This window comes from Globicephala melas, chromosome 9 (assembly GCF_963455315.2).
Source record: "Globicephala melas chromosome 9, mGloMel1.2, whole genome shotgun sequence".
In the NCBI taxonomy this organism is placed as follows: domain Eukaryota; kingdom Metazoa; phylum Chordata; class Mammalia; order Artiodactyla; family Delphinidae; genus Globicephala; species Globicephala melas.
This window is the reverse complement of record NC_083322.1, coordinates 81,286,315-81,299,471: the sequence shown is the minus strand read 5'-3', so window position 1 is coordinate 81,299,471 and position 13,157 is coordinate 81,286,315. Positions and strand designations below refer to the sequence as shown.

Sequence of the window (13,157 nt, the reverse complement as noted above, 5' to 3'; positions counted from 1 at the left end):
AGATTTATTTGGTTAATGTTAAAAATTAGTGTGGAACTTTAGGCGTATGGCATTCAAGGCAATTCCTTATGTTTGGTGGGAAGAATTAGAGTGTTAGACTAAAAAAAAAGACTTAACTGAATAAATTATAGCATACATCATTAGAATTATTTTACTTATTTATTCATCCATTTATAGCTTTTTTTAAAAATTCCTAAAACAGCTTTAAAAAGCAGTATTTAATTGTTTTTAACAAAACACAGTTAAATACACTAGATATCAAAACTTCTTTCAACTATTTAAATTATTTAATCTGATTCTGTGCTTCCTTATTTGTGAAATGGAATTTTACTGCATACTTCATAGTTTATGGAGATTTTTAATTGAATTTAGAGCAATTTTGAACCTGGTTCAATGTAAGTGTTCAATAAATAAATAGTTTCAATAAAAGCTATAATAATGTGATGTTCAGTATCCAGCAAGATTGTACATATTAGGAGTAAGTAAACAGTTAAAAGAATGGCAACATTGTGTATGGAAAAATTTAGTTGAACTTACGCCAGATGATTGAAGAGAGTATTTATGATTAAGCAAAATTAATATTATATATATATGACCTTTTAAGGAATAACTGCATAAGTAGACAAGTAATGGAAAATAATAGTTTTCCATTAAGGAAAACACTAATTGTTTTAACTACATAAAAATTAACATTAGTTGTCTGTGTGCAAAAAAATTACAAACAGTATAAAATCAAAACAATTAACTAGAAAAATCATTTGCTTAATTTATTGTAAACAATAAATTTCTGTCTCTGAAAACGCTCACAAAGCAAAACCAAAAAAAATGACAAATATTCCAGGTTAAAATTGAGTGAAAGGCCCCGCCCCTCGGCCCACCGCCCGACTGGCCTGGTGAGACATGGCGGAGAAGCTGGAGCTGAGGCTCAAGTCGCCCATGGGGGCCGAGCCCGCCGTCTACCCGTGGCCGCTGCCGGTCTATGACAAATCCCACGATGCCGCTCACGAAATCATCGCGACCATCCGGCTCAGAGATTTGGAAAGAGATAGTTTAACAGAAAAGGAATGCGTGAAGGAGAAATGGAATCTCTTGCCTGAGTTTCTGCAGACAGAAATAAAGAATCAGTTATGTGACTTGGAAACCAAATTACATAAAGAAGAATTATCAGAGGAGGGCTACCGGGCTAAAGTCAAATCCCGTTTAAATAAAGATTTGTCCTTGAGAACGGAGCTCATGATTTCATTCGGGAAGTGAATGGATGTCTAGAAAACGGGAGCCAGACAAGTGGTGAGGATCGCAGAGTGGAAATAGCAGAGAAAAACTAGTCCCCCAGACCTGTTTCCAAACTTTGCATGCCCAGGAGAAGCAAGTCCGATGGAGAAACAAAATCAGCTGAAGTCTCATGTAGCCCCAGGATTACAAGGCAAACTACCAGGCAGACCACCATCACATCTCATTTCACAAGGGGCCCTGCCAAACAGAAACCTGAGGAAGACCCTGAAAAAGCAAAATCAGATTATTCTGTCGATGAAGACGAAAAAGACCAGGAGGAAGAGAGACGTAGAGTTACATCCAGAGAGCGAGTTGCTGGACTGCTCCCTGCAGAAGAACCGGGAAGAGTAAGACCAGGGACACACGTGGAAGAAGAAAGAGATGATAAAGTAAAGCCTGGTAACCTCCAGGAAAAAAAGAGACTCAGAAGTCAAACCGAAGGACTAACACCTAAACAGAAATCTAAGGAGGAGCCAGACGGAGATGCGAGGCCCGAAGGAGCTCAGGCTGAAACGAATGAAGGAGAAGACTAAGTTGAAAAGAGGCACAGAAGTGAACCCAAAGATTTAGCTAGCAAACAGACACCAGAAGGAAAAGAACCTGAAAGAGTAAAACCACAACTTTCTGATGAGAAAGATGAGGATGAAAAGATAAACAGATCCCAGATATATTACTGAAATATCTACAGAAGTGCTTCTAAAAGGAGAGGAGTCCCTTCCTAAACATCACCACTGGGCTTCCCTGGTGGCGCAGTGGCAAAGAATCCGCCTGCCAGGCCATTTTGTGGACGATGGGTGTGCAAGAGCATCTGCGGGTGCCACGCGGGAGGGGATTTGAGCCTCTGCGTTTCTAACCCGAGATCTCGAAATGCATCGTGATTCCTGTCCATTGGAGTGTAAAGTTTATGTAGGTAATCTTGGAAACAATGGTAACAAGACTGAATTGGAATGAGCTGTAGGCTATTATGGACCACTCCGAAGTGTGTGGGTTGCTAGAAACCCTCCTGACTTCGCTTTTGTTGAATTTGAAGATCCCCAAGATGCAGCCAATGCTGTCCGAGAACTAGACGGGAGAACACTATGTGGCTGCCGAGTAAGAGTGGACCTGTCGAATGGGGAAAAGAGAAGTTGAAATCGTGGCCGCCTCCTTCTTGGGGGTCGTTGACCTCGAGATGATTACCGGAGGAGGAGTCCTCCACCTCGCCACAGATCTCCAAGACGGAGAAGCTTCTCCCGCAGCTGGAGCAGGTCCCTTTCTAGATATACGAGAAAAGAGAGATCACTGTCCCAGGATAGAAATCACAAGCCATCCCGATCTTTCTGTAGGTCTCCTAGCTGATCTAGGTCAAATGAAAGGGAACAGAAGACCACTTTGCAAGAGGAGTGGTGCACAGGAAATAACTTCATTTGACAGGTGTATGTACAGAAAATTCAAGTTTTGTTTGAGACTTCATAAGCTTGGTGCATTTTTAAAATGTTTTAGCTGTTCACATTTGTTTGTCTCTTGGAACAGTGACACATAAAGGTGTAATTCTCTGTGGTTTGAAATGGATCACGTGAGGCATGTAATATGAAGAATTGTTACTTTACAATGTTCCCTTAAGCAAAATTGAATTTGCTTTGAATTTTTAGTCTTGCCTAGACTGATAATAAAACTCGAATAACTCCTGACCAGCTTAAAAAAAAAAAAAAATTTTGAGTGAAAGACACTAATAAACACACCAAAAAAAGAACAGCAAGGTCAATAAATTCTTGAAAAGATATAATAAAAATATGAGTTAAAGTAAAATATTTTATTTGTATTATATTGGCAAAATTGTTACGAGTTATTACGGATGCAGAGGAAAGATTATCCTGCTACACCTTCCGTGAGGGGATAAGATGGAGGGCAAATTCTTTCAAGAAGCAAAAAAAACCAAAAAGTGTGCAGAAAGCCATAAAAACCCCTTGATCTAACAATTCTAATTTCACTTAATTATTCTGAGAACATGTTTAATAATAGGAATAGTTTGTACACTATTGTTTATAAGCTATTAAAGAATAAAACTTTTGATTTGTATTTATTATCATGAAAATATGAGCATGTTATGCTGTTCATTTTTAAATGATCAAAAATGTATTCAGAATGATCTCCTTGTTAGAAATAAGACTATGCATACATACATACACACATATATACATACCTTCTTATAGTAGCAACTCATATACATACACACGCACATATATATAAACATATATATGTGCCTATATAACAGGTTGTTAACTAAAAATAATTATCTTTAGGTGGTAACATTGATGGGTTTAATATATTCTTTATTTATTGCATCTCGTCATTGTTTTATTGAGTCTCTATAGCTTTTAATAAGAAAATAATACAAACTATAATAAATTATGTTAAGCAAAGGAGTAGGTGAGGATAAAGAAGACAAGCTACAAACAAACAAAACAAAAATGTAGTCAGTTAATTTATATCATGAAGTCTAAATACCTGAACACCAGTCATCACTGGTATTGTATTCTACATTTATGTTTGCTAATGTTAAGGGTAGTAGAGGCTTGTCTGTTGGAAAGTATTGATGAAACAAATTTAGGTTAAAAGTTTTAATAAATCTATCTGCAGCTTCCCATAATTACAAACACATATGTGAATCTTTTGTACATAGGGATTGTATAAAAGATGACACGGGCTTCCCTGGTGGCGCAGTGGTTGAGAGTCCGCCTGCCGATGCAGGGCACACGGGTTTGTGCCCCGGTCTGGGAAGATCCCACATGCCGCGGAGCGGCTGGGCCCGTGAGCCATGGCCGCTGAGCCTGCGCGTCCGGAGCCTGTGCTCCGCAACGGGAGAGGCCACAACAGTGAGAGGCCCGCGTAACTCAAAAAAAAAAAAAAAAAAAAAAAGATGACACATGCCAAACAATTTTTCCATCACTGTTGAACTTGAAAAGGTTCCTTTGCATCTGAAGTTTAAAGAACCTCTGATATGTGATTATGCATTTTTGCTTCATGAAGTACATCCCTACTTCTACTTTCTGCACCCTTCAGTTGATGCACTGACTGCTCAGTTCCCCATATTCCTTTGGACAATTAAGTGATGTTAAGGTTAATGTCTGCTATAGCATTCCTTTTGAGCCTCTGTAAACATCTTGCTCCAAACTATTTCCCATAAATATTTATTTAAGATTCTAATAGCAGGCCTTTCCCATTTTACTATATCCTTGATTTCTTGCTTGGGAGGTTGGTTAGGTTATGTGACTGCATTTTGGGTTATCCTTTTTGATATTCAGCATTGACATATGACTCATAGGTGGCCTGGTTTTGTAAAGACATGTGCAAAATATATGAAAGGAGTATTTTGAAAGTGTTTCATAGTATGACATAATAACAATAGAAAAAGGGTTATATGGCATGACATAAAAAGAAAAAATAATATTTGTTAAGATACAAAAGAAAGTAGAATTATATTGGTGATAATACTCTTAACAGAAGGACATACCAATCAGTGTTTTCAGTTATATAAAATTCTTCCATCTGGTACAATTCTAGCAAGAAAATAAATATTAAGGTGGAGTCCTGAATCTCATTTTACAGGGTTAATAACAATAATAAAATAGAGTGGAGAAAATCTATTCTCGTGTGCTCATTTCTTTTGCAGCAGCATACAGCTGGGTTCTATCTTTTATTGTGTATATTATTTAAGAATTCTATTTCTTTAAACTTTGATCATGTAATTTTCTTACATCTGGTTTTATTTGACACTTGCTAGAGAGTGTGTATAAAAGGTTAGTTGAACATGTACACTCAACTATAGTAAAAAGAGTGTAGATCTTTCATAAAATATACATGTATAATATTTATATGCAATTTAATTGCTATTTATATTGACAATAAATATCTGTCAGTGTGGTTTAAAATGGTTTAAACTAGTTAAAATTATAAGATGTTATTTTAATTCTGAATCTTACTTTTGGTTGTTGCTACCAATCTATTCCATATATATTTAATCTGCTACCACATATATCTTAAAATATGTTTATTTTTTCTGTATCTTAGCATTGATCATTAAGCACTGTAATTACAGGTTGAGACTTCAGATTCTGGTCAACTCTGTGACCCTGAGCAAGTAACTAAACCTCTCATTACTTAGCTGAAAATGGGTTTAATCATAGCATTTACATCATAGCGTGATTGTAAGCATTCAAAGTGATAATGCACATAAACTATTTAGAATGCTGGGTGGTATGTAAACACTCAAAAATGTTACCTGTCATTATTATTTACCTTTATGATTACATTGCATGTGTCCTCTTGTGAAGTAAGAATTTACTATCTCCTTAGAATCAATTATTTTAGGTTAAAGTGAATCTGTAATAATTATCAAAACTGTCTTATTCAGCAAAATTTATGAATATTGAATTCCAGAAGTTGCCCAAATGCTGTATTATTTTTTCCAAAGTAATTGTTCTAATCTTTACTCATTGAAAGGGCATTTATTTGAATAAAACATAAGATACACAAGAACAGAAAAAAGTAGAATGGTATCTTTCTGTTATAAAAAGGAAAAATAAGATTATTCATATATGAATATTGAAATATGATATTGGAGATGAAAATAAGACTCTTAAGAGAGTCTTAAGAGTCTTAAAAATAAGAATATTCTTAATAGAATTTTTACTTTAGAACCATGTAAATTTTATATATTTGATTTATAAAAATTAAAAAGAAAAAAATGGGGCTAACACATAATGTAAACATGCACGAGAATGCATTATTTCAGATAACTTTGAAATACAGTATGGTGACTGTGCCTTAAGGCAGCTAGTCTCCAGGGAGATATATTCCATTGCTTGAAATAATAGGTACTATATAGGTTAGAGATATGTTCAATAATTTGATACCTGAATCTTTCACTTCAGTACCACAATATTATGTTTTTAACTTCAGGATAACCCCCGTGAGATCTTAAGAATTAAATGATGTGTAAATGAATGTTTCACAACACTTGATTTTCTTCACTTTTCAGAAAAAGATATTAATGATAAATATTTTAAAATATGTTAAAACCACATGAAATGTCACCACACAACATGACAAAAATCATTTTCAAGTGCCAAAGGCAACTGAAACAACATACCACGAAGAAAATGAAAAGGCAAGTCACTGACTAGGAGAAAATATTCACAACACATACATCTGAGAAAGAACTTATATCTAGAATATATAAAGAACTCTTACAGCTCAATAATAAAAGGAAAAAACAATTTTAAAATGGTCACGAGATTCTAACAGACACTTCATAAAAAAGATGTACAAGTAAGCACATGGAAAAGTGTTTGACATCATGGAATGCAAATGAAGCTGCAATGGGATACCAGCGCATATTCACTAGAATGGCTAAAATGTGTTGACCAGTATGTATGACTCTCGCACGTTGCTGCTGGTGATGTAAAATGGTACAACCACTTTGCAAATTTATTTGCAAGTTTCTCCTAGAGTTAAACATTCACTCTTATAATGCAAGAGTATTAAATACATATGTTCATAGAAAGACTTTACACAAATAGAGCAGCTTTACTTGTAACGGCCAAAAACTGGAAAGAACTCAAAAGTCCATCAGCAGGTAAATGGATAAACAAAAGCTGGTATATCCATACAAAAGAATACCAACCAGCAATGAAAATGTTTGAACTACACACAACAGTGATGAATCTCAAAATCATTATGCTAAGTGAGAGAAGCCAGATATAAAAGAGTACATATAATATGCTTCAATAACGTGAAATTCTAGAAAAAGCAACTCTAGTTTATAGGAACAGAAAGCAGGTCAGTGCATGCCTAGGACTGAGAATGTAGGGGATTGACAGGCAAAGAGCACAAGGAAACCTATAGAGTGATGGAAATGTTATATGTATATCTTGATTGTGGTAAAGAATACCAGAAATATACATTTGATGAAACTCTTCAAGCTGTGCATTTAAAATGGGTACATTTTATTATATGTAAATTAGAGTTCAGTAAAGTTGATTAACATCTTCTGCACCTTATGAAAGGGGGGTTGAATTCCCTTTGACACTATTTCCCATGTTGAAAGTTAGTTTTATTCTTTTGCATATAATATGTGTTGACTTTGAATCTAAAATAGCACTGGAAATATTTTCAGAGAAATTTCTCCTATTTCTCAATCTATCTATATCCACAGCTATCTTGTAGACATCATAAATATCTGCAGCCATTTCCAAGGACCTAAATGTTTGAATTAAAGTTCTAAATTTGAAAAATTATGGATTTCTGATTAAACTGGCATTTTAAGATCACACATCATCTTATTTCACACAGAGCAATAATAGGCTAAAAATTAAAAAGAAAAATAAGAACTGCCTAGAGTTCCTTTGAAAAAGAAAAGACAGTTTCACGGGCAAACAAGAAGCAAATGAAATACAAAGTGTGTGTGTGTGTGTGTGTGTGTGTGTGTGTATTTATATTACAGATCACAGAATATACTGATGTGGTAATTCACAAAGCCAGTCACAATCATCACAGTTTTTCTATATTAAGCATCCTTTTGGTGGCATGGGACTTTTACTTTCTGTCCATGTCTTTATTATCTGTCCATGTCTTAAAGTAAAGAGCATACCCTTGGACTCTTTTTTGAAAACAGCATCTTTGATTAATGAGTCTACTGTACTCATTAATCAAAGTGATGTATTACTTTTTATTTATTTTAAAATTATTGGGAAAATAATTTTTCATAGGATCTGAAAGAAATAATTCAGAGAGAGTTTATATTTGTGAATGACAATAAAGACAATAAAGAGTTTATATTTGTGAATGACAATAATGACAGTAAAGACAATGACAATGACAATTTTATTTTTTTTAAATTTCTAAACATCTTGTAAAATCTACAAAATAAAGAAAAAGGATACTTCTTGGGCTTCCCTGGTGGTGCAGTGGTTGAGAGTCCACCTGCCGATGCAGGGGACACGGGTTCGTGCCCCGGTCCGGGAAGATCCCACATGCCGAGGAGTGGCTAGGCCCGTAAGCCATGGCCGCTGAGCCTGCATGTCTGGAGCCTGTGCTCCGCAACGGGAGAGGCCACAACAGTGAGAGGCCCGCTTACTGCAAAAAAAACAAAACAAAGAAAAAGGATACTTCTTTTGATTACACAAAAATTCCAATTTTAAAAGTAACATACTCCCTTTACAGAAAAAATTAAGAATTACAAAATGATTTAAAACAGAAAAAAGCCACTATAAATATTTCATTTTATCTTTTAAAACTATTTTACATGCTTAGTTGTGATATTCCTCATATATAAATTTATATCCTACTTCTTACCTTAACATGACAAAATAACATTTCTATGTTAACTCTATTTTAATTCTTTTAAAATAGTTACATAATGTCACAGTACAATTTCTTACTTAAAAATTCTTGTACTAATGTACATTTAAGAATTTCCAAATTTAGCTCTAATGGGTAACTTGACCTTTTATTTTTGTATTTTAAGCACTTTCATAAGAACAAATTTCCAGAAGTGAAAATACTGGATCAAATGGAACATTTTTGAAAAAACAAGTGGAATACAAAACTGACATTTAGATGTTGCCGTTTACTATTCTCCAAATTACTTAAGTATCACAGCTCAAATGTTGTAGTGTTAAAAAGGTTTTCTATCCTTTCCACATCTGTACAGCTTTCTCTTTGTCATCAAATTCTACTTTTATATCCACTCATAATTTCAGCCTCTCATGAAGATGGCCATCAAAAGAAACATATATAAATGCAACTAACCAGTTAGTAATTGGATCATGTTGTAAAGGTTTTTGGAAGGCAGCTGCAGAAACTGTCCTGAGTTAATTATTTAACTTTACTTTCCTCACTTGAAAAATGAGGCTAATAATATGTCCCATAGGGTAATTGCTTAGATTAAATAATATTAGACAAAGCTGCTCTTGTGCAAATGTCATTGCCTTCTCATCCCCTTCTCAAAATAAGAGAAGGCGGCTAGTCTACATGTGTATTAAACATGAACTTTGGCTCTTTTCTTTATTGAAGAAGCACTCAGGAAGGGTTTCTATATTAAGGACCAGGCTTCATAATTTAGAACATGGATAAGTGATTCAGTTACCAGTGTGTCCAGTCAGACTTCAGAGGATTCATTTGGTAATGTTTACATGTGGTCCTTTTCATGAATTGACTGGATAATGAAATTGTTGAAAATGAAGATTAAGTTTAGTTTCTCACAATTTAAAATTGCTAAGGCAATTTTCTCTATTTTTTAAACGGAATTACCTTTATTCCACACTAATTTTTGTTGTTGTTTTTCTGGAACTGAGGGGACTTGGATTTTTAAACATTTTCATGTATATCCAGTTATCTTAAAATAGCATATGGTTATCTAGAAAAATAATTGAATTACAATGTCAGTATGAATATAACACAAAATTGAAATAAATGTTTACTTTTGAACTAAATATTATTTTGTAGTATTTCTGTTACATACACACGTTTAAAAAATCAGTGCAAATCATTATTTAAGGAGTCTTTATATTTTGCTGTTTACATCTAGGAAAATAACTTCTGTTAAAAGTAATGCACTACTACCTGAAACTAACACAACATTGTAAATCAACTATACTTCAATAAAAAAATAAAGTAAATTAAAAACAACTAAATAAATAAGATTTGTTTAGCTACTTAAAAAAAGTAATACACTACTTAATGCTTTAGTTAAATAGAAAATTTTTATATTTTCTGTAATTTGAGCCATGAAATTTAATAAAACAGAATAATATTGGGGATTACTTAGGTTTATTTTTAGACTACTCAGTTGTGTTTTAGAACTATGAATCAAAAGGCCTGAGTTCTCAAAACTGCTATCACTTTATTATAATATGATCTTACTTAATTCTCACCCAAAGTCCTGACATTGTTTTAATACAAAATTCACTGATAAGACAGCATAGACTCCCAGAGATTAATTTTGTCTAAACAAATCCTTTATTCTTCTATCGTGCTATTTTGCCTCAGATTAAATATTGGGTACAAAAGGAGTAATATACTGAGCCCTAGACTGAAATATGAGGTTTTATCATGTATATTAATCTTGATACTTCACTGTGTCCTATCATGCTCTTCTCTATATGGACCTTTTAATATTGTCTTGGAAGAAAAAAAATCAGAGCAAAGGAAATGGAGGAAGGAAGAAAAGGAGGAAGAAAGGAATGAAGGAAGGGCTAGAGTGAGACTATGGACACACCTGTCAGTACTTGAGAGCATTATGGAAAAAAACATGACTGGGGTAAATTATAAATAAAATGATAAAAGGCAGTTGACAAGAGAAATATGAAGAATAAAGAAAATATAGGAAGAAATTATTTTTAACATACTTGATATTTTGTAAGAGGTTATGAAAAGACTGTGTATTCCACTACACACAGACTTAATGAGCTGGACCTCATATGCTGGATTCCTTCACTCCCACAAAATTCAGGCTTTCTTTATAATACTGTCATTGTCTGTCTAGATGTCTATGTCCTATCACTGACTCTGGGAAAATTTGAATTTCCTGGGATATTGAAAAAGATTGTTGTCTAGAAAGAATAATTTGAGCAAAATATTGGGCCAGTGGTAATCATCAGTCCTATTGGATAATCACTGGGCAACTGCCAAAGAGAGATCCTCCCCCAGTGCCTATAGAACTACAGACCCACTCAAAGGCCCTGGAGATGGATGGTGCTCATTGGTTGCTGAATGCACAGTCTGCAGGTTCTAGAAAAAATTCTAGGCTTCTTGTGCTTGGGGACAATAAAATTTACTTGGATAGAGATAGCGTCAGTAGTTACTACACTTCTTTCCATGAGATATAATCAGGTCTGGATTCCTAGTCCTATATAACTCTAGCCCTTCTCTCTATTTATTTATAATCTCAGAGCTTGGAAATTTCTTCTTAGCAAGATACCAAAATTCAGAAAACATTTTGGAAAAAATTGACCAATTCAACTAAAATGCAAACAAACAAACCAAAAAAACCTCTGTATATCAAACAATAAAAATAATAACAAAAACCCTTTGTAATGCTAAAGATTGGCAAGAAACTCAGTTAATAGTTTATGAAGCAAAAATCTCATATAACTTGATACAACAAAAACAAATAATCCAATAGCGTAAGTGAATGATGAAATGGTCAGGCACTTTATAGAAAAAGAGATTCCAGTGGCTTATACATATAAAAGAAAATACTAATTCCACTAATAATTAAATAGAAATTAAAATAGGTTCTATCTATCAGATTGGCAAGTATGCTAAGAGTTTTGGTAAGTGATAGCAAAACTATAGAGAAATTGTCACTCTCACTGTAATTGGAATATGAATTGGTACAGTCCTTCTACATGGCATTTTGACAATATTCATATTTTATAAACCATATACATTTGTTCACAGCAAAGCACAGCTGGGTATTTGCCCAATGAATATATTCCCAAAAGATAAATATTTAAGAAGGACTTTTGCGGTATTGTTTCTATCAGCAAAATTCCAGAAAAAAATCAAAATATTCAATATAAGATAATAATGTTAAATAATATATATTGCATTCTTATGATTAAACATTTTGCTCTTTTTAAAAGAAAGAGGAAGATTTGTACCTCTGAGATGGAAGTTTTTGAGCTCTAAGTTTTAAACTTGGAAAAAATAATGTACAGGATAGTGTGGATAGTTAACTACCTTGTTTTCTTTCTGGGCACATAATACATCCCAAGTGCTTGTCTACATCTTTCACATAAATAATCACCTTCTGTTATCTAATCCAGTCTGTTATCTTTGGCCTTCAATTTGTTCTGCGATTGGTCATCATGGGTGTAGTTCAAAATAAGTATTTGGTAACAGGGCTTATTTGTGTTCCTTGTTTTAAATCACTAATTTACAGCCTCTTAAATATTTTGTACTAAGCCCCATGTAAACAAAATAGCATACCACTGCATACATATTTAATGCCCTTTGCCTGCTTTTTTGTTTGTTTGATAAAGCCTTGGGTAATTAAACAGGTAACTAATTCAAATTACTAATAAAAAAAGTATTTTTCTCTGTACTAACCCACCAAACATGATCCATCAACTTTGAAAAATAACAATGCTATGCTTTCATCCCTGATGAACTAAAAAGTACAGTTCTTCATCCCCCGAAATTTGATAGCTTAAAAAATAAACACCTATTTCACAGTTTCTGTGGGTCAAGAATCTGGGAGCAGCTCAGCTGGGTGGTTCTAGCTCAGGGTTCATTAGGAGGTTGCAGTCAAGCCATAGATGAGACTGCTGTTATCTCAAGGCTCAATTAGGACTGGAGAAACGGCTTCCAAGCCCAGTCGTGTGGTTGTTGACAAGCTTCAGGTCATCCTGGCTGTTGGGTGGAAGTCTCCATTTTCCCCCCCATCCCTGACTAAATGTCACAAGGTTGTGATTGGCTTCCCCCAGAAAAAATGATCTAAAAGAGAGTGCACCCTAAAGATGGAAGCTGCAGTCTTTTTATAATCTAACCTTGGCAGCAATACAACCCATAACTTCTGCCACATTCTATTAGAATCAAGTCACTAAGTCCAGCCCATATGCAGAGTTAGGGGAGTTAAGTCCCACTTCTGGAAGCATGGAGTGTCAAAAAACTTTTTGGACATATTTTAAAAATATCATTGCATTGTCCTTTTTCTCTTTAACATGTCATAATTCAAGCTTTAGATAAGGCGACTGTGGATGAGAATTGATCTATAATAAACAACATAAAGAGCACTATTCTACCTGAACATAGCAGTGTTATTAGTTAATCACTAATATGAAATTTCCAGCCTTGATAAATATTTTATTATTAGATATGAATAATATAATTTTGATGTA

The 13,157-nt window shown here is 34.1% G+C and overlaps 2 pseudogenes; both read left to right on the top strand.

Annotated features, from left to right (window-relative positions):
* The first annotated feature begins 900 nt into the window (after window positions 1–900).
* LOC132597817 (DNA (cytosine-5)-methyltransferase 1 pseudogene) lies at window positions 901–1,949 on the top strand (annotated as a pseudogene).
* Window positions 1,950–2,107: 158 nt separating this feature from the next.
* Window positions 2,108–2,857, top strand: LOC115840842 (serine/arginine-rich splicing factor 3 pseudogene; annotated as a pseudogene).
* Window positions 2,858–13,157: the final 10,300 nt, after the last annotated feature.